Genomic DNA, 21,856 nt, shown 5'->3' with positions numbered 1-21,856 from the left:
TTGATAATGTCTTCGTGACCTGGTTTAAGAATAATTTTAGAAAATGTTCTCAACAGTGATTGAAGAGAATGTGTATCATGCCTCTCAGATGGCCCGTGAGCAAGCTGGAAGGATGGAAGATAATGGACTTAAACCATCCCTGTGGCCCAAACTCAGAGAGAGGAAAAGAGGTGGGGTGAAGGGGGGGGGGCAAAGGCACAAGAAGAAATGGCAAGACTACCCTACCCCACCCTTCTGCCCAGCTTGAGGCAGGACCTGAGGGTGGCTTGGAAGCTGTCCCTCAGGACACTTGTGGCAGGCACTGGGTTGGGGTCCAGGGTCCCCTCTAGGAGCATTTTTTGGCTGCTTGGGATCCCAATATTGTCTGCTTATTGAACAGGAAAAGGCAAAGAGGCCAAGTGGAGCCTCAGAGTGTCATCTGAAACAGCCAGACTCGCTAAGAACAGGCTTCTCCTCACTGGTGCTTCTCTCCTGTGTGACATTAGAATGGGGCAGGGCTGGGGTGGGGGTGAGGGGAAGAGTCATTTAATCCTGACACAAACTCAGAGAAAAGGGAACCTAATGATCCTTGGCTTGACTGTTTTGTCTTGCTTAGAAAAAGACAAAGTGCAGTAACACAGCTCTAGAAATCAAAATGTGCATGTGTATGACCCGTACAGAATTCTTTCATTAATTTCAGAGCAGCACATCCCAGCCTATTCCAAACCATGGCTCCCTTGCTGCCACAGGCCCCCTAGTCCAGATGCCCTGGGACCTTCTCTTACTCTACACTCTGAGTCCCTTCTCTCCATTCTTTCTCTTTCTCTGCCCGTCATCCCAGACCCCCCTCCTCTCTCTTCTTCATTATTCAATTACGATTACATGGAAGTATCTAGCTCTCTTTGATGAAGCACCCACTGCCCCTTTCCAGACTGAGCCCTGAGCCTTTCTTCTGTAGCCCACGCATTGAGCCTGGCTCATGGGATGGCATCGGAAGGCTCCTTTACTTCTGTCTCCCATAATCATCATTTTAAACTTGATTCAGTGAGAGACGTTCTTTAGTCCCCAACCCTGCAGTTGCAAATTGGAACATTGCTTTTTTTCCTCTCTCTCACTTTCAGAGAATAAAAATTGCTTAAAGTCCCAAATACTAACTCAATTCAATGATTGAAAGTGTTTACCCCCGCGACACTCATCTGATAATAAAATCCTCAAACCTTGATATTCTCCCCTACCTCAGCAAGGCTGCCAACTTACACGGTGTGGGGAACGGGAAGGTCTGTAGGGCACAGCTGAGTGGCACGGGCAGTATTCAGCATAAGTCTTTTTCTCTTTTTTACTGCCTGGCCTTTCTCTACCCCTGTCAGCTCAGTAACTGTAGCATCTGCCCCCTCCAGAGCTGGTGGTCGTATGAGGGAGAGTGAGAGAAGAAGTAATGGGATAGGCAAGTGCCCACCTGACAGGCACTGTTATAAGATGGCTCTATGCTCTGTGATTTAAAGATGACTTTCTTAAGGTACATTTTCACGGAAACTTCAAAGGCCACACAGGAAACATCTGGCTGCACTTGCTTTGAAGATGGAGACACATTTTCTCCCACGGCCCCTTCCCATTTTCACTGTCACTGGCAGAGTCCCATGGCTTTTTCAGGAAGTCCTCTCTGGCAAGATTTTTAACACCTCTAGGCCAGTTGAGCCTCATTCCACCAGGTTCACTCTTGCCCATGAGAAATGATGCCCCCAGGCCAGCCCTCAGTGAAAATGACTCAGTTTCCATGTAGCCAGTCTCCCTCTGTCCTGCCATCTCAGCCTGAAAACCTCAGCCTCTTCTCGGGCTGGTGTTGGACCCCAGTTTTCTGTGTCCCCAAATCCAGGCCACACAAACCAAGCTCTCCTTGAGCTTGCTCAGTGGCCGTGAGGTAAGATGGAGACCGAGGCCCACTCACACTTACACTCTCCAAAGACACCCTCCCTCACAAGCCCTCTCTAATCCTAGTAACAACCTGGCTCAATCACAGTGATTTATGCCCTTGATGTGCGTAAAGGACCCAAAATTCACAAAACCAGGTTCTCTAGTAACCCTTTTGTAACTTCCACATATGGTCTCAAACAGCGATTCACAACTTAGGTGCACCTTGAAATCACCTGAGATGATTTTAAAAATACTAATTTCTGGGCTCAGCCACCAGATTCTCATTTAATTGGCCTGGGGTGTGGCCTGAACATTAGGATTTTAAAAAACCCTCCAGGTGATTCTAGTGAGCAGCCAAGAATGAGAATCTGTGTCCTAGCCCAGTGCTTTTCAAACTTAAATGTGTTTATGAAGCACCCAGGATGTTATTAAAGGGCAGATTCTAGTTCAACAGGTCTGGCATGGGGTCAAGAGTTGGCATTTCTAACAAGCTCCCAGGTGCATCTGATGTTGGCACATGTGATCCAAGGACCAGACTTGGTGCATCAAAGAGCTAGAATATCTATGTGCCTTGGTAAAAGTCTCCTTTTTAAAAAAAAAAAAAAAAAAAGATAGGCTTTGTTTTTTTCAGAGCAGTTTTAGGTTCATAGCAAAATTGAGGGGAAGGTACAGAGATTTCCAATATACATGTATCCCTGCCCAACACATGAACAGCCTGCCCCATCATCAACATCCACACAATCAGTGAACCTACACTGACACATCGTTGTCACCCGCAGTCCGTGGTTTACATTAGGGTTCACTGTTAATGTTGCACATTCTACGGGTTTGGACAAATGTATAGTGACATGTGTCCACTACTATAGTATCATACAGAATAGTTTCACTGCCCTAAATATTCTTTGTGCTCAACCTATTCATCCCTCCCTACCCCTAACCTCTCACAACCACTTAAAACTTTGATTTTTAACATCTTATTATATATTTATGCTTTTTAAAATCCTAAGAAGTTCTCTTCCTAAACAAAGAACGCAATAATAGCTCTACAGCAGAGTTTCCCAGCCTTGGCACTATTATTTAGGGCCAGCTCATCCTTTGTTGAGGGGGCTTTCCTGTGCATTGTAGGATGTTTAGTGGCATCCCTAGTTTCTACCACTAGCTGCTGGTATCTATCCCTCCACCAAGTTGAGACAACCAAAAAACCTATCCAGAGATTACCAGATGTTCCCAGGAGGCAAAAATCACCTCAAGTCTAGAACCACTGATTTATCCTGAGATCCAAGATGGTGGAGTAGATAAACACTATGCCTGAATCCTTCCATGAACACATTAAAATTACAACTAAATTATAGAACAATCAACCTGGAGAACCACCTGAAGTCTAGCCAAACAGAAGTCCTATAACTAAAACTACAAAGAAGCCACATCGAGATTGGTATGAATGGTGGAGACGTGGAACTGGCCCCAAACTTCCCTGTGACAACTCAGAATCTGGAGTGATAGCCACAGAGGTTCCCCCACAGCCAGAGGAGTGAGGAACCCCCACACAAGGATCCCAGCCCTGAGTATTTTTGCCGCAAAGAGGAGCCCCACAACATCTGGCTGTGAAAAACAGGGGATTCTGACCATTCAGGTCAGATAGGAGGCTTCAGGAAACACAAATGTCCACTCAAATGGCCCACGCACAGACTCACTTGGTTGCAGGCACACACCTTGGGCTCCAGAGAAGGCACGGTGACTGGGGAGCTGGGAGGGCTGAGCTCAGAGACATACGGGGGACAGAATGAGGTGTGTGGCTTCAGGGGGAGGAATGGAAGATAGTCAGCATTTTCCCGGTGAGGGGTCCTCTTCCTGTGCAGCCTGCAGGTGGGCTCCGTCTTTCCTGTGTTGAGCCCTCCCCCCATGGTGAAATCTGAATCTGATTGGCCTGGTGAGCTCTGCTGTTCTGCCCTGCTGACTCAGCTAGGACCCCACCCCCACACAACTCACGCACGGCCAGAGGCACTTTCTTCATGAGTCAGCTCCGCCCACATTACACTCTTTCTTGGAAAACAACTTGAGTCCACGGGCCTCAGGTAGGTGGTGACTGGCCTTGGTGTGCTCTGAGACTTGCTGAGTCGCTCCAGGCTCAGCACTGTCACCGAACCACAATCTACCTTAACCTGGTGACCACAACTCTTCCCACTCTAGTGACGCCCTGAGACCCTGTCTCACCCAATTCACATATTGCAGAGGCTTTATCAGTGGCTGAACTTTAAGGAGCCGCTTGGTGGCAGCAGGCCTCCAGGTGTCCTGGCTTTTTGCAGAGTTACCACAAGTCTGGTATTGGTGCCAGCAGTCCTCGGTTCCCAGCGTAATCTCTACTACATACCTCCAGGTTTACCACAGGCAGAAAACAACTGCAGATTGCTTTGTAGCTCCTACAAGGTAGCCCCAAGCCAGTCACAAGCAGTAGCAGATCTGGGCCTGCACCAGGGCCCGTCCCAAGAGGCCCCGAAACCAACATACTTGGAGTTTGGCTTCAGACCATAGCAGAGCACCACCCAATTAGCCCCACAAGTGGCACACACAAAGGGTGGTCTCAACAGGCACCAGAGCCAGCTGGGGCAAATCCCAGTCAGTGAGGTAAGCTTTCCACACAGCAGCCCATAAGCTGTGGATGTGGCCAAACCCCACAGCCAGTCAGCCTGAGGGTCAATACCAACCACTGACATGCAAATAACAATCAAAGCTCAACTATAACAGGAGAGCACACACAGCCCACACAAGGGACACTCCTGGAGCACTGGGCTCAGGTGACCAGGGAGACTGTGCCAGGGCCCCACAGGACACCTACTACATAAGGCCACCTGGAAAGAGACATCTACCTAACACATAGAAACAGAGAGGCAGACAAAATGAAGAAACAAAGAAATATGTCCCAAATGAAAGAATAGGAGAAAACTCCAGAAAAATAACAAAACAAAATGGAGGCAAGCAACCTACCAGATAGAGAGTTCAAAACAAAATGGTTATAAGGATGCTCAAGGAACTTAGTAAGAAGTTCAACAGAGAGATTGCAAGCATAAAAAATGACATAGAAACCATAGAAAAGAACCAGAGTACAGAATACAATAACTGAAATGAAAAATGCACTAGAAGGAATCACCAACAGACTAGATGAAGCAGCAGATTGAATCAGCAATTTGGAAGACAAGGTAGCAGAAAACACCCAATTGGAACAGCAAAAAGAAAAAAGAATTCCCCCAAAATGAGGACAGTTGAAGAGACCTCTGGGACAACATCAAGTGTAACAACATTCGCATCATAGATGTACCAGAAGAAGAAGAGAGAAAGCAAGGGATTGAGAACATATTTGAAGAAATAATGACTGAAAACTGTCCTAACCTGGCAAAGGAAATAGACGTACAAGTCCAGGAAGTGCAGAGAGTCCCAAACAAGATGAACCCAAACAGGCCCACACCTAGACACATTATAATTAGAATGGCAAAGGTTCAAGACAAAGAGAGAATCCTAAGAGCAGCAAGAGAGAGGCAACTAGTAACTTATAAGGAAGCTCCCATAAGACTGTCAGATTGCCTGATTTCTCAACAGAAACTTTGCAGGCCAGAAGGGATTGGCACAAAATATTCATCATGATGAAAAGCAAGGATCTACAACCAAGACTACTCTACCCAGCAAGGCTATCATTTAAAATCGAAGGACAAACAAAGAGCTTCCCAGACCAAAAACAAACAAACAAACAAAAAAAGCTAAAGGAGTTCATCACCACCAAACCAGTATTACAAGAAATGTTAGAAGGACTTCTTTAAGACCAGAAAAAAAAAAATTATGAATAATAAAAATGTCCATAGCTACATATCTATCAAAAATTACTTTGAATGTAAATGGATTAAAAGCTCCAATCAAAAACCATAGGGAGGTGGGAGATGAGGGTAAGGGGGATCAAATATATGGTGATGGAAGGAGAACTGACTCTGGGTGGTGAACACACAATGTAATTTATAGATGATGTGATACAGAATTGTACACCTGAAATCTATGTAATTTTACTAACAATTGTCACCCCAATAAATTAAAAAAAAATAAACAAATTAAAAAAATAAATAAAAAACATAGGAGGGCTGAATGGATAAGAAAACAAAACCCTTACGTATGCTGCCAACAAGAGACCCACTTCAGATTGAAAGACACAAACAGATAGAAAGTAAAGGGATGGAAAAAGATATTTCATGAAAATGGAAAAGAAAAAAAGAAAAAAAACTGGGGTAGCAATACTTACACCAGACAAAATAGACTTTCAAATAAAAGCTATAAGAAGAGACAATGAAGAACCCAGTAATCCCACTTCAGGGTATTTATCCAAAGAGAAACAAAATGCTACTTCAAGGGGATGTGTACATCCATATGTTCGTTGCAGCATTATTTACAATGGCCAAGATGCAGAGGCAGCCTGGGTGTCCGTCGATGGATGACTGGATAAAGAGGAGGCATTCATGTCTTCTCTTCGTTTTCCCAGTGAGGTAGGAAAAGTATCCATGTGAGGGCCTGTGGCTCAGAGAAAGGTGATATGAAGGCCAAGTTTGCATGAAATTGTGGTGGGGCTATTATAGAGGACTGGATGGAAAACCCCTACACCATAAACCCCTACACCAGTGTATATCCAACCGTGTCCTGTTTCCAGCAATATCCCATGAAAGAAATAGATGCTATTATTTACAATAGCCAAGTTATGGAAGCAACATAAGTGCCCATCAATAGACGAATGGATGAAGAAGATCTGGTACATATATACAATGAAATATTACTCAACTATAAAAAAGAATGAAAGCTTGCCATCTGCAACAACATGGATGGACTAGAGGATATTATTCTAAGTGAAATAAGTCAGACAGAGAAAGACAAATACTATATGATTTCACTTACATGTGCAATGTAAAAAGTAAAATAAACTAATAAAACAAACACACTCACAGACACAGAAAACAAACTAAAGGTTATCAGATAGGAGGGGGGTTAAAAAGGTTAAGAGATTAAGAAGTACAACTGGCAGTTGAAAAATAATAATGGGGATGGAAAGTACAGCATAGAAAATATTGTCAATAATATTGTAATAATTATATATGGTGTCAGATGAGTACTAGACTTATTGAAGGGATCACTTCATAATCAGGTATATAAAGGCCTAATCACTATGTTATATGCCTAAAACTTACAACATTATATGTCAACTGTAATTGAAAAATTAAAATTTTTTTAAAAAATAAACAATGAAAAGTGATTCCTACAAAAAAAAAACACTGATTTATAATAACACAAAGAACTTGCAGAAGTTTACAAATTTTTATACTTAAATTTTCATCCATTTATGAATTATGCTATTGAGCCAATACTATTTTGTGCCAAACAGAGATTTAGTACTGGAGATGAAAAGGTAAACAAACAAAAATGCTTATATAACATCAAGTAGTGATTAATTATGTGCAAATAAACAAATAAACAAAGCAGGATAAGGCAATAGTGATGGCCTAGAGCAGGGCCGAGCCAACAGAGAAAATCCCATTATGAATAAGCAAGGAAGGCCTCTTTGAGGAGGTGACTTTTGAGCTTTCAGGAAAATGAAGTGAGGATGAGTCAGGTAAACATGGGTGAGGGCAGAGGCCAGGTTGTTCAAAACTAAGGGAAAGCTGGTACAAAGGCCCTGAGGTGAGAGTGTAATTTAATCCCAGAATGAAATCTTAGGCTGGGCTGAGGATGAAGTGTTTCCATTTCTTTCTCCCCCAAGACTATGAAGGGAGCAAGGCAGCCTTCATAGCAACGTAGAAGATTATTCTAGCCTGTTCAAATGAAACCTCGAGGATCTCCACTTTTCCCCTTTATTGTTAAATCCATGTTATTCAATTTCTCTACAGCTTTTCAAAATTTCCTCAATTTGTCAAATACAGGGATTAGTGTTTTAAATCCCCACTAATATGTGGATTTGTAAATTTCTTCTTTTGTTTATAATAGTTTTTGCTTTCTGCTTTTTTAATGGGCTGTTATTTTGTTCATAAAAGTTTATAATCCATTTTATTGTGGATTTACATTTGATCAATATAAAATAATACTCTCTTATTTGCATTTTCCCTTAAATTCCACCTCATATACTTCTGATATCCCTACTGCTGCTTTCTTTTTGTTTGCATTTTCTCAGAATAATATTTTCCCATGTGCTTATTTTTCACTTTTTCATAATATTGTATGTTTCTGATAAATAGAACACTTTGATTTCTTTTTACACAATCTAAAAGTTTTCATCTATTAAGTAGAAGTTCATACATTTATACTTGAATGCAACTATGTTTGGCATTGTTTTTGTAATATTATTTTGTCCATACTACCTAAGGCAATATATAAATTCAACACAATCCCTATCAAATTACCAATGACATTTTTCACAAAACTAGAACAAATAATCCTAAAATTTATATGGAACCATGAAAAACCCCGAATAGCCACAACAATCTTGAGAAATAAGAACAAAGTTGGAGGTATCACACTACCTGACATCAAATCATACTACAAATTCATAGTAATCAAAACAGTATGGTATTGGCATAAAAACAGACACATAGATCAATAGAACAGAATAGAGAAACCAGACATAAATCTATGCCTATATCGTCATTTAATATATGACAATGGAAGCAAGAATTTACATTGGGGTAAAGCCAGTCTATTTAATAAATGATGCTGGGAAAACTGGACAGATACTTGCAAGAAAATGAAACTGGACCACCTTCTTATACCATATACAAGAATAAATTCAAAATGAATTAAAGACTTAAATGTAAGACCCGAAACCATAAAACTCCTAGAAGAAAACATAGGAAGTAAATTCGCAGACATTATCCTTAGTAATATTTTTACTGATATATCCCATTGGGAAAGGGAAGCAAAAGAAAAAATAAACATGTGGGACCAGATCAAACTAAAACGTTTTTTCATAACAAAAGACACCATCAATAAAACAAAAAGGCATCCTACTAAGTGGGAGAAGATATTCGCCAATGATTAGGGGCTAATATCCAAAATTTATTTAAAAAACTCATACAACTCAATATGAAAAAAAACAAACAACCCAATTAAAAAATTGGCAGAGGACATGAAGAGACATTTCTCTGAAGAGGACATACAGATGGCCAATAGACATATTAAAAAATGCTCGATGTCACTAATCATTAGAGAAATGTGAATAAAAGCACAATGAGATACCACTTCACTCCTGCCAGAATGGCCATCATCAATAAATCAACAAAAAACAAGTGTTGGCGAGGATGTGGAGAAAAGGGAACTCTCGTGCACTGTTGGTAGGACTGTAAATTGGTGCAGCCACTATAGAAAACAGTGTGGAAGTACCTCAAAAAATTGAAAATGGAACTACCTTATGAATCAGCAATTCCACTCCTGAGTATCTATCCAAAGAAATCCAAAACACTAATTTGAAAAAATATATGCACCCCTATGTTTATTGCAGCACTATTCACAATAGCCAAGATATGGAAACAATCAAAGTGCCCACCGATAGACTACTGAATAAAGAAACTGTGGTACATATACACAATGGAGTATAACTTGGCCATAAAAAAGAATGAAATCTTACCATTTGCAACAACATGGATAGACCTTGAGAATATTATGCTAAGTGAAATAAGTCAGACTGAGAAAGACAAATACTATATGATCTCACTTATATGTAGAATCTAAAAAAAAAAAAAAAAAAAAAACAGAATAAATGAGAAAACAAAACAGAAATAGACTCAGAGATATGGGAAAAAAACTATGGTTGCTAGATGGGAGGGGGGAGGGGGTGGGGGAGAAGGTGAGGGGATTAGAAAGAGCAAATCAGTAGTCACAGTACAGCCATGGGGCTGTGAAATGCAGTGTGGGGAATATAATCAACACTGTTGTCAAGATCATGCAAGGTGCCAGATGGGCACTGGACTACTCAGGGGGTCACTTCATAGACGGTGTAGATGCAGGATCAATGCGCTGTACATCTGAAGCTGAAGTAGAATAATACTGAATGCGGGTGGGAGTGGAGGCGGGGAGGAGAGAGAGAGATGGGGAGAGAGAGAGAGAGAAAGAGAGAGAGAGAGAGATTTTTTTCCCTTGTGGTGAGAACTTTTAAAATCTACTGTCTTTGTAAGTTTCAAGTATACATTACATCCCCAGTACTTACTTATCTTATAGCAGGAAGTTTGTACCTTTTGACGGCCTCCATCCAATTCCCCCACTCCACTCCTCACCCCCACCTCTGATAACAACAAATCTGATCTCTTTTCTTTAAGTTTTATCTTAGATTCCACATAAAAGTGTGATCATACAGTATTTATTTTTCTCTGTCTTAACTAGAAACTTTAAATGAGTATATAAAATCTCCATTAGCGGTTGACTTATAGTAGGCTTAATAAATATATGTAGAATGAGTAACGAACCTTTTTTTCTCCTCCTTTGTTCTCTTCAACTTTGTGTTATACAAATGTTGTATCACCTGGATTCTCTAAGTCTGTTATGTTTTCACTCATCTCCTAAGTCTTTTATTCTGATATCTAATAGAAATTTCAAGCTAGTTTTCTAACATAATTTGGTTTTATGCTATTTACGGCTTATACGTTCTAAATGTCTTAATAGTGATGTTTTCATATAAAAGGAATTTTTATCATCAAGATTATTCTTTTCTCATAGGTGCAATAAAAATTATAGAAACTACAAAGGGAGATATAATATGTTGTTTAATTTCATTTTTTTTTTCTTTCTCTTATTTCCTGCAGTTACTACAGTTTTCCATGACGGAACATTAATTCAGTTTCCTTGGGGTAGTCCCTGCTGTAGCCAACCTCCAAACTGTCCCCCAAAGAGCCCCACCTCCTGCTATTCTTGCCCCTCTGTGTTCCCCTCCCTCAGTGAACCAGGGCTGACCTGTGAGACCAATGGAGTCATGCCACTACAAAGACACAATGGTGTATGTGTATGACTTTTGAGGCTAGGTCATTGTGCTATGGGCTCTCTCCCTCAGGGGGAAGCCCACTGTCATGTTATGAGGACTCTCAAGCAACTCTGTGGACAGGTCCATTTAGGGAGGAAATAAGAGGTCATGCCAACCATCAGTGCCAACTTTCCATTCGTGTGACGGAGCCAACTTGGAAGTGGATTGTCCCAACCCATTACGCCCTCAGATGACACAGCCCGACAAACATATTGGAAGACCACCTGCCTGAGAGTTCCCAGACCAGAATCACCCTTCCATGCCTCTCCCCAATTCCTGACCCACAGAAATTGTGACAGCTCAGAAGTGTTTATTATTCTTTTAGGACACTAGGTTTGGGGGTAATTTGTTAGGCAACAATAGATAACTGATACAGTCCCCTTCTTTTAACCACTTGGTCATTTTAATAAATACTACTTTCTCCCTGTTTACCTAGTATTGGGATTTGAGATAGGTTCTGCCGGAGAGCATGTGGGTCTCTGTTCAAGTCTTTCATTCTTGGGGAGTGAAAAGAGAAAGGCTGAGCTGTGCTGTAGCTGTACTTGCTGTACTTTTCCTGTCCAAGGTCCTATTTGTTCATGATGAGAACAGAGGTTCCGATGCTTAGTAAGCCTGGTGCCATGTGTTTCCTTGCTGTGCGGGAGGGTTTTCTATTGGGGTATATTTGAGTGCTAGGGGTAGCCTCTCCCTGCACCCTACCATTAGTACCTGCAAAGTCCCCGTTTCTCCATTTCTGCCAGCCCTGGGGCCAGTGTTGGTCTTTCTTGTTTGCATAGGTCTCCCTGCCATCTACATCAAGTCTCCCAGGGACTGCTGCAGGCCCCAACAAATTCACACTGCAGGGCATTCAGGAGCTAAATGCCCCCTTTCCTGCCATGAAACCCACAAATCTCCATCAAATCAACTCTCCAGACCACAGAGTTTAGACTATGTTCTCGAATGAAGCATTAGGACAGTATCAGGAGTGATAACCACACAGGAAGAACAAACTTTGGGAAAACAGTCTGGAATCATCTTGTAAAGTTGAACATTCACACTGAACGTGGAGTACAACCTACTTCTAAAGAAACTCTGGAGTTTATTCATTGGGACACAAAAGTATTCATAGCAGCACTGCTCATAGTGGAAAAAATCTAAAATCGATCAAATGTTCATCCACTGTATAATAGATAAATTAATATATAAGGGGCTATTATATGGTAGTGAAAAATGAGCCACAACGCCACACAACACAATTTTGTAGCATCTCAAAATTCATAATGAGCAAAAGAAGCAAGTAAAAAATGGTTCCATTTACAAAATGGCAGGCAATACAAAATATTATTTTGCTCAGGGCTACATTCCAAGGTGGGAAACAGAATAATAAACTCAGAATTGAAGAGGTTGGGGCGAAAGGAAGGTGCAATTGAGGTGAGTTTCGCTGGGTTGGTGCCAGGCCTGCAGAGTTCATTTTCTTATCCTGAGTGGTAGTTCCACAATATTTGCTTTATTGTTAAACTTTAACCTGTACACACACACTTACATGCTCTTCAATATATAAGAAATACTTCACATTGTAACAAATTGAAAAGAAAATTGTTCTCTAACAGCTCCCTGACTCAGGTCTTTACAATGAGTTTGTCCTTTTAAACCGGGCATTCACTCCCCTCCTCTCGCCTCTTACCTTTTCCAGTCTCGCAGGCAGGCGATACCCACTCTCTGGGCTGGAAACCCCACCTGCTCCCCAGGATCCTCAATCTAAAGAAGCCCCTCTGTACGTCTGTATTGGCATCAGATTACCACGCCTTGGGCCTGTGGTCAGCTCCTCCCTAGACTGCCTTGAACATTAGGCAATAAATTCCTTCTTGTGGGTAAGCTAGTCTGACTGCGGATTCCATCACTTGCAATTAAAACAGTTCTGAACAATAATATATAAAGTTTTGCTTATTGAGCATTTCTCAAAAGGTGCAGGGCCCATTATGACATACGTGAAAAGGTTTGAGAATGTTTTTCTAGATCCTTTGAGTAGCTGGTTTCAGAGCGGGGGACTCCTTCACTGACTCAGTACTCAGGACAGCCTGGGCAGGTGGGCAGACGCTGGCCTGAGAGCCAAGCCAGGTCTCAAAAATAGTTCTGACCTTAACAATGTGGCTGGTTATAGGCAAATCACGGTTCCTCCCTGGGCCTCAGTTGCTTCACCTGTTAAGTGGAAAGTATGGAGCAAATGAAGTTCACATTCACTTTCATGGGATGGTCCTTACTTGTTAAGCATTAAAAGAATGAGAGGATCACTGATGAGGTGACTTTAGTGACAAGGTGACTTTAGTGATGAGGGTCCTAAAGAGGCTTTGCTCTCCTTGAGAAAACAGGACAATACGCAACACACAGAGAGAAGAACCAGGGGAGGCTGACTCCAGGGCCAGATTCTCCAGCACAGACACACACAGACAGGCACTGAGAGAAACTGTCCAAGGAGCAGGTGGGAGCAAGGAATGTGCCCTGGAGCCAGGTGTCCCACGAGTTCAGAGAAAGCTGAGAAGGTTCTCCCTGCTCATCCTAGAAGGCCCAGCTAGAACCAAGGTCAGTTGGGAGAGAGGAGAAATGAACGAGTTCAGATCTGGAAGACCATAGCAGGCTGAGTGTAGAATCAATCCAGTGGGGTAGGGGAAATATGTGGAGCTATGGGGTGGAGGAGCTTGTGAAGCCTGCCAGCTTTCTGAAGGAGGTAATGTGTCCATTCCTTGGGCATGAGGCCCTCTTGCTGGATGCAGGAGTAAGTGCCACCATCAGATACTCCCCAATGCTAAATATCTGGTCTGTAGAAAAGCTTAGCACTGCCCTTACAATAGGTCTCCAGCAGCTGTGCTGGGTTTGACCCCAGCTGGTGGCTGATAGAGCCCAGGGCAGGGCTCTATCACCACAGTTGGCTCTGCACCGCCTGCCCCACTCCATCTGGCAACAGGCGGGTGTTTGGAAGATGGTCGTGCAGGATCTGGTAGTTTGTGGCTGGGCCAAGGAAGGGAGATGAGAGATAACTTGTTCAAAACGGAGTCCCTGCAGCCTGGCCTCCCAGAGAGGAAGCTGGCCTCCTACAGGCCACCCTCCCACCACCCCCCCCCCCCCGCCCCACTACCAAAACTAGCCTTAGCCCAGCACACAAGGCAATGAGTCTCATAGAAGGTGAAGGGGGCTGCATCATCTGGTGAGGATGAATGGGTGCTATCCTGACCATTCACCTAGGAGCCCCCGAACTTTGGTCCTTCTCCCAGATGTCACATCTGGTCCTGCTAGATTCCTAAGTGCTGCCTCCAAATGTGATGGATAACTAGGACCTGAACACCTTACCTGGCCCCGTGGCTGGAAATTACGCACAATCAACTGTCCCAGGAGGCCCAGCAAGTGTGTGCAGCCTGGTCACCCGTCTGTTTGCTGAGCATAAGGGGAAAAGAAGTTGCCCTGCAGGAGGTTGTCTGCCCTGGATTGGACTGAAATCCTCTTTTTATTGAGACACAAGTTCTGCTACAGTCATCCATCTAAGTCCCCTTGGTCTATTATCTCCCTGAGCTGTTAGCCTCACAGCGGGTCAGGACTCACTCAGTCACACATCTAGAAAGAATCAGAGCTGCAAATGCTCACATGTACAGCAGGCTAAGCATCCAGAAGGGGGCTGAGAAGCACGCTTTCCCACCCTCCTCCTCGTCATTTGGGGAGCTCCTTTTTCAGTCCAGGTACTCGTGGTGGGGCTGACATCACAGGTCTCCACCATTAACCCATGGGAGCAGGCACTGCCCGTTGGCCAACCAATTCCCTGCCTGCAACCAATCAGAGCCTGCCCTGGGATTGTGTGAACAATGCGAGAAAGCTCCCTTTCCACTGGGGCTGCATGACCTGGGAGAAGCCATAGCCAATCTGCCTCCTGCTCACTTAGAATGAAGCCAGACACAACCAAGGACCAGGAGATAAAGCCAGAGAGAGCACCCAGGAGGATCCCATTTGAACCCCCAAGAACCCGCAGGGCCTGAACCAGTGGCCCTTACAGACTTGGCAGCTCTGCAAACCAGTGGGTCCTGTTTCATGTTGTTTATACACAAAAGAGTCTTTCCGGACCCAAGCCGTATACACATAATGCCATGTGCCGCCTGGACATTCATTCCTCACGGCTGTCTCAGCAGCCTGCCAGCCCCTCACCCTTACCCCCCTCCACCTGCCACCAGTACCCGTGGCCCTGCAGCTCCAGCTTCATCATCATGACCTCGGTCCTAGACTGGCCACTCTGTCGCACTTGTCACCCCAGGCGCTGGGTGGCATTTGAGTTTGGCTGCCTGGCCTCAGCCCATAGCTTCATGTCTCCATCTCAGGAATACAGACTTCTCTGAAGAGTTGCCCCAGAGCACACAGACTCACCCTCTGCCCAAATCCTTCATTTGATGACATTATCAAGCTCCGTTCTCGTCACTCGGCATTTTGTCTCCTTAGCTTGAAAGTCTGTGAGTTATTTCTCGTTCAAATAAAATGTGAAATCAGAGCTAATGCTTGAGTGGGACAAAATGGGGTGTTAGGCAAATGCTTCTGCGAACTGCACCACAAAAATTAGCACGGCATTGCCAATCTTGTGGAATTGAGGGAGCTGGGGGTCTGCGCGGTCCTGCGAGTGGTTGGGAGGGCCAGAGTGTCGTTTTCAGCCAGCAGTGAGGAAGGAATTACTCATTCATTCACCACTGTACACTGAGCACATACATGATTTGTGTCTGGCTCCTGAGCGAGAAACCCACATGGGTGGGCCTTGACGGCAATTTGGAGCCCCAGTAGCAAGGGGTCATTCTGTCCAGGACAGAAGCCCAGGTGCCCCTTGCTGAGAGAGGAGCTACTCGAGAGAGATGCCCAGGTGCGTCCCCAACCCTCACTCCCTCGGCGTGTTGTGACAGGGAGGGACAGAGGCTGGGAAACCAGTCAGCCATTCTCAATGAGTCAGGCCTTTGGCAGGCGGCCCCCAGCCCCAGGCATCTCTGACTCAGCCTGCTGACTGACAGACAGGGGACCGACAGACAGGAGGCAGTGAAAGTGCCGGGAAAGGGCAGCACTGAGGGCAGACTATGCTCAGCTTCCCCAGAAACCTGTATTTGGCACCTTCCAAGACCCAGCCTTGGGGGGGGTCCTTTTGTGTCCTCCTACATCTCATTCCTCTCCTCACAGCCCTCCTCAGTCTGAGGCTGAAGGTCTGGGGGAATCCAGAGAGACAGAGAGGGGCACCCCTTCCCAGACAGGGGCAAGTGAGCGGCCCAGTGATTCCCCCAGACTCCGGGGCAGACATTAGCCTACCCTCCAGAGGACAAGACACTTCAGTAAGGGTGGGGTTGATTCTGAGGGCTGAGGAAAGATCACTTCCTGGCTCTCCACCTTTCATGAGCCCCACCCTACAACCAGCTCTTTCTAAGTACCGCTCACTGCTGGCGTGGGGGTCAGCTCTGACCCCCAGGTTGTTTTCTTAACCGTGTGCCTCATTGGCTTCCCCCACCCTATACTAATGCTGTCGGTTTGGCCCCTCAGGACACACCTTATGCTCATTTCTCCAGTTTGAGCCCACACATGCCCTGACTCTTCTCTATGATCACATCACTCTTCTCAGCTTCGCAGGCACAGAGCCCAGCCTGCCACTGCTAAGGAGCCCTCAGGGTCACCCCCAGCCCCGGGACCATTTACACGCCAGAAAAGGGGCTGCATGGAGTTGTTTTCCCTCCGGCTACCTCAGAGCCTTAGGACGGGCCTACTTGTCCCTTTGTTCAGCCCCTGTTCAGCCACCCTACCCAAGAGAAGGGAGGAAGCCACACCTGACAGCTCTGCACCAGCTCCCCAGGCCCATCCAGCGGCCATCCCCCCACCCCAGGCTCTGCTGTCTGTGCGCTGAGCCATGAGCGGCCCAGACCTTCCTGCAAGCTGCACACTGGGGCCCTCTCTGCTCCTCCCCTTGCCAGGAGAAAACCCCAAGGAATAGCTTCCGTTTGAGAACTCCAACTTTCAAGCGGTGGGAACCTGGACAAGTCACTTAGCACTCTGAGCCCATTTCCTCATCAGTTAAAAGAGATAATGGGGCCTGGGACATAGAAAAAGATGAATAGAGATGATCTCTTCTTGTTTTACTGTTATTGACTTAAATGGAGAGAACCAATTCTTAACCTCTCTATAGATCCCTATACCCCTTTGAAAAGCTCTCAAAGCTATGAACTCTCACCTCCAGGAAGGGCGTCATACAAACATTGTAAAGACAGTACTAAAGATGGAAAAACCAGACATGCATGGACCCCAGGTTAGAAATCAGCTCCACAAATGCAGTCTGGGCTCAGGCTCAGGGCTGTCTGAGCCCAGTATTCGTGGTCACTCTGGATGTGCAACAAAGTGCTTTTTCTGCTCTACTGTTTGCCCATCCAGGAGCAGCACTCTCAGGTATGTGCAGGGCTGAAAAGAGTTCCCTGCGGCTTTGGTCTCCATTCCAAACATGGCTGGAGATGGTAGCACCTTCCCTGGCAAGAGGCTTGTGAGCTGTGCAGCTCCCCATTATCCCCACCCACCTACAGGCTGGAGTCTCCCACAGGCTGCCTGCACCCCACAGTATCTTGGCCCAGGCACCCCCAGGCAGTGTGAGTGTCCGCAGAGGGACTTGGTCCCAAGCAATGCTCTTTGCTTCCCTTGCATCTCTTGCCTGGGACAAATCTCATGGCTTTTTTTCTTTCCTTAAGTTTTGTGTGTGTGAAATAAAACAGACCTATGGAAACAGTACATAGAAATATAGACATGCATAGTACAGAAAACACACATAAATCAAACACTAGTGTGACTACCACCCACATCCTCAAGCACACAGCACAGCGAAAGGCTAGGGGAGGCGCCCCAGAACACACGCCAGGTTCTCTTACTGTGCAGTGTCTGCAGTTCAGACCTTAGGGCACGGCCCTGACAGGTAAGTTAGACTTGGCTTTTAGCCCTAGTTCCTGGATGGTGAGAGGCCCCTGTGCAGCCGCCCAGATCAGGAACAGCAGGGGTTGCACAGGGAGCTAGCAAAGAAGCATCCTGGATGAGGAGTCCAGGGTTGACCACCAGGGCCTTTGGCCTCGGATTCTCCATAGGCAAAGGGGACAGGAGGGAGCACATGTGTCATGCAGGGTCTCAGCTCCCGCTCCCCGCACAAGAATGCAGGATATAGTGAGGCCAAAAAGGAACACCAATGGAGCCATGGATGGGCGGTTCATACCACTGTACTCTCGCTGGCGGCTGGTCGAGACACAAAAGCAAACATCCACCAGTAGCCCAACGAGGCGTCTTCCTGCACCCCAGTCTCACTGGAGGCCGGGCGAGACACAGGAAGTAGGATCCACATGATCCTCAATTCGCCATCCGCACTTGCTAACCTCACTTGCTAGCCGCAATCCACCATCCACTTCTCTGCCCACCAACCAACCCCTTGCTAACTGCAATCCGCACTTGCTAACCACAATCTGTCCTCCGCGTCTCTGCCAACCAACCCCGCAATGTAGCCACGGCAGTTACATTAGTGGCTAACGGCTAACCAGTAACAGCTGATGGCCACTCAGCCACAGCGGATGGCCATCTAATAACTGAGCCAGCACCTTTCCACGTGAGGCCGAGAGCCTAGAAACTGCTCTCTGGGACTCTGTCCCCACTGGTCTATGAGGAACCCTTGACATTTTCTGCATGAGGGCATCAGAGAGCCACTCCTCAGCAGCAGCTGGGTTTTAACCAACCTCCCACCTGGGCAACCTCAGCACATCCCAGCACTGAAGTTCTGGGGGTGGAGAGCCTGGGAGGTGGAAACAGCAGCAGCTGCTTCCCATGGAACAGCTGTGAGGCTGTGGAAGACGGCACCTGGCCTCGGGTGTCCTAGTGACAGGTGGGCAGGATATGCCTGCCTCGGCAAGTGATGGGAAGTTGGGTTATAATGGGTACAGACTGGGTGTGGATTCCTCAGACAAGTGTCCCAGGTGGGGCTGCTCTGAGCCCTGCTTTAGAAGGTGGCTGATTGGGAGGCATTCTCCATCACACTTGATACCTCTTCATCCTCCTGGGATCCTCTAAGCTGGCTTCAGCAACCTGTGCGCACCCCTCAAGTGGGTTATAACTGACTTTCATGGCCACTCACAGAAATCTGGTGATGAACTGTCCCCATCTGCCTGGGATTGAGGGGTTTCCTGGGACACAGAACTATCAAAACTAAACCCAGGAATGTCCTGGTCAAACGGGTGATTTGTCACCCTACACAGCAGCCAGGAGGACTGGGGAGTGGAGGTCCTGCCAGAGAGCTGGGCCTTCTCAGCATGCCTAGGCAGCTTTGCTACACCTCCTTAGTCCAAGGACAGCAGGAGCAACTCCTCCTGTGGCACTAATTCCTTTTGGAATGCAGGGGAGGGGGTGTCCTGGTGTCAGATGCTCTAGGAAGCCAGGAAGTATCAGGCAGGCTGGTCACCGTCACTGAGTGCCCTATCTTCAGGGTTCCCCTGCCTGATTATCTCTGCTTCTGGGTCTTTCTGTGCCAGCCAAAGTTTGGTTTGGAACTCTCCCCAGCTTGCCCTGATTCTCCCAGGACTGCTGGCCTAGAATCAAAGTGCCTAGGGTACCCTCAGGGAGGGCCACGCTCCTGCAGATCCCCCACTTCCCACAGGCCCACCTGCTCTGGACCTGCCCTGAGGGTTGACAGGGGAGGGGGGAAAGCAAGGAGGGGGCTCTGAGGAGTGTTGTCAGGACCCTGCTCTTCCCTGAGGGTACCCTAGGCACTGAGGGTACCAGCACTGTTCCCACCTGCAGACCCTGGAGTCATCCTGGCTGGCCACAGAGTACATATTTGCACTTAAAAATTAGTAGTGTTTTTCTAGCAATAAAAAGGAATGAAATCTTGCCATTTTTGACAACATAGGCGTACCTAGAGGGTGTTATGCTAAGTGAAATAAGTCAGACAGAGAGACAAATACTGTATGATCTCACTTACAGGTGGAATTTAAAAACAAAATAACGAAACAAAATAAATGAATAAACAAAACAAAGATATAGATATAGATAATAAACTTATGGTTGCCAAAGGGGATGAGGTAGGGAATGGGAATGAAAAGAAAAAAAAAAAGAAAATATAGGGATTTAAAAAAATCAGTTATGGGTGGGACTTAGGGCAGAAATTGGTGGTTTCCACTTTTCCAATATATAATAAATATATAAACAGTAAAGACTTCGTTGGGCAAAGAGCATTAACAAAAAGAAAGACATTTGTCATGCTTTTTATAACCAATCCCTGCCCTAACTGGGGTGTTCAGTTATTCACAGGTAGGGAACTTCAGACTTGAATTATGAAATTAATAAAGAAGAGGTATTTTGCTCACAGCAGAATAACGTGTGTGGATTGTGTCTTGAGTCCACATAGCAAGTTCAGCGTCTATTGGTGTGAACACCTTAGGAGGTGTCACCAGGTGACAGCCCTCTCCGAGGAGGCTGATGCATCTTCCCACCCTCTAGCAAGGCGGCAACAACAATGACAGATTAGAACTTGAGGATGACTTTTCATTCTTGCTACCAGCTCCAGAAGAGATCCCAGTTTCTTTATGGAACTGGAATTTGGCTTCGTGGAGCTGTGCTTGCAATGTTGGTGCCTTTGGGCAGGACCTAGTGGCCTGGAAGTTTAGCTGGGAAGGGTGGTAGTGACGGGATACAGCTGGTGTAAGCGCCCCCTCTTAGTTCTCTAATCTCATCCACTCAAAGGCATGGAAAACCAGTTCTAAATCCTGGAGTGCAGAATGAAGAAGTGAGTGTGTATGTGTGAGAAAATATCTGTAGAGGTGACTTGTAAGGTAAACTTCCCTGTAGGAAGGGTTGACATTACCTCCCTGAGAAGGGGTGAGCAGACCAGGGCTTCTGCACAATCCATACCCATCCATGGGCCTTTTCTGTCCCTCATAGAAGTCGCTCTGCCACAGCTGACTTAATTTCGCCCTCTTTTCCCCCACCCACTCTTCAGTCTGGTAGTGGACTATTGGGGGAATTTCCAACTCTGATTGTTTTGACAGCAGAATGGGAGCAAACCAGTGAGGTCAGCTAGGTTGCTCTGCCCTAGGTGAGGTAGGTGAAAAAGATTCAACATCTCCTATTCCCACTGCTTGTACAAGTGACAAGCCCTGAGGTCCCCAGGGCTTCTGCCTATCCTTTGACCCTGACACCTGACCCCTGGTCCTTGGACTGCTGTTTCTGTGCACTTTAACACCTCTGTATTCAGGGACCCCAATGTGAAACTCAGCCCTGCTTTGATTTTTTTAAAAAATATACACACGCACACACGCACACACACACACACCCTCACACAAATCCCTGGCACATAGTAGACTTAATTTTAACGGAGAGTATTTGACATCATAATAATTTAAACAACTTCACATGGAGAAGCAGCAGCTTCACCTTAGAACTTCTCTACTCTTTCAATGTCATTTCTCACCACCCCCAGTCCTCTCACAGTCTTGCTAGCTCCTTCCCCTTCCCCTGGGACAACATTAGTTTCCATCTGTGCCCTCCCCATTCCTCCCCGTCTCAACCTTGGGCTGCCAAGATGTCAATTATCTCCAAATTGATATACAAATATACTGTAATTTCTATCAAAATCTCAGGAAGGGTTTTTGTAGATATAGACAAGATTATTCTAAAATTTATGTCAAATGGCAAAAGAACTAGAATAGCTAAAACAATGTTGGAAAAGAATACTGTGGAAGGGATAATTCTACCCAATTTTAAGACTTATATAGCTATGACAAGCACCCAGGTTGGGGAATACCCTCCTCCTGTAGGCCTGATACTCCCCACCACCACCCACAGAGACACCAGGAGTCCAAATGGCACCAGCTAGGGTGATCTTGCCACAGCTGGCATCCAGCCTGGGAAACGCTCTCCTTTGCTCAAGGCAGGGACTATCCTGCC

This window comes from Rhinolophus ferrumequinum, chromosome 13 (genome assembly GCF_004115265.2).
Source record: "Rhinolophus ferrumequinum isolate MPI-CBG mRhiFer1 chromosome 13, mRhiFer1_v1.p, whole genome shotgun sequence".
NCBI classification, from domain to species: Eukaryota; Metazoa; Chordata; class Mammalia; order Chiroptera; family Rhinolophidae; genus Rhinolophus; species Rhinolophus ferrumequinum.
Note: the sequence above shows the minus strand (reverse complement) of the source record.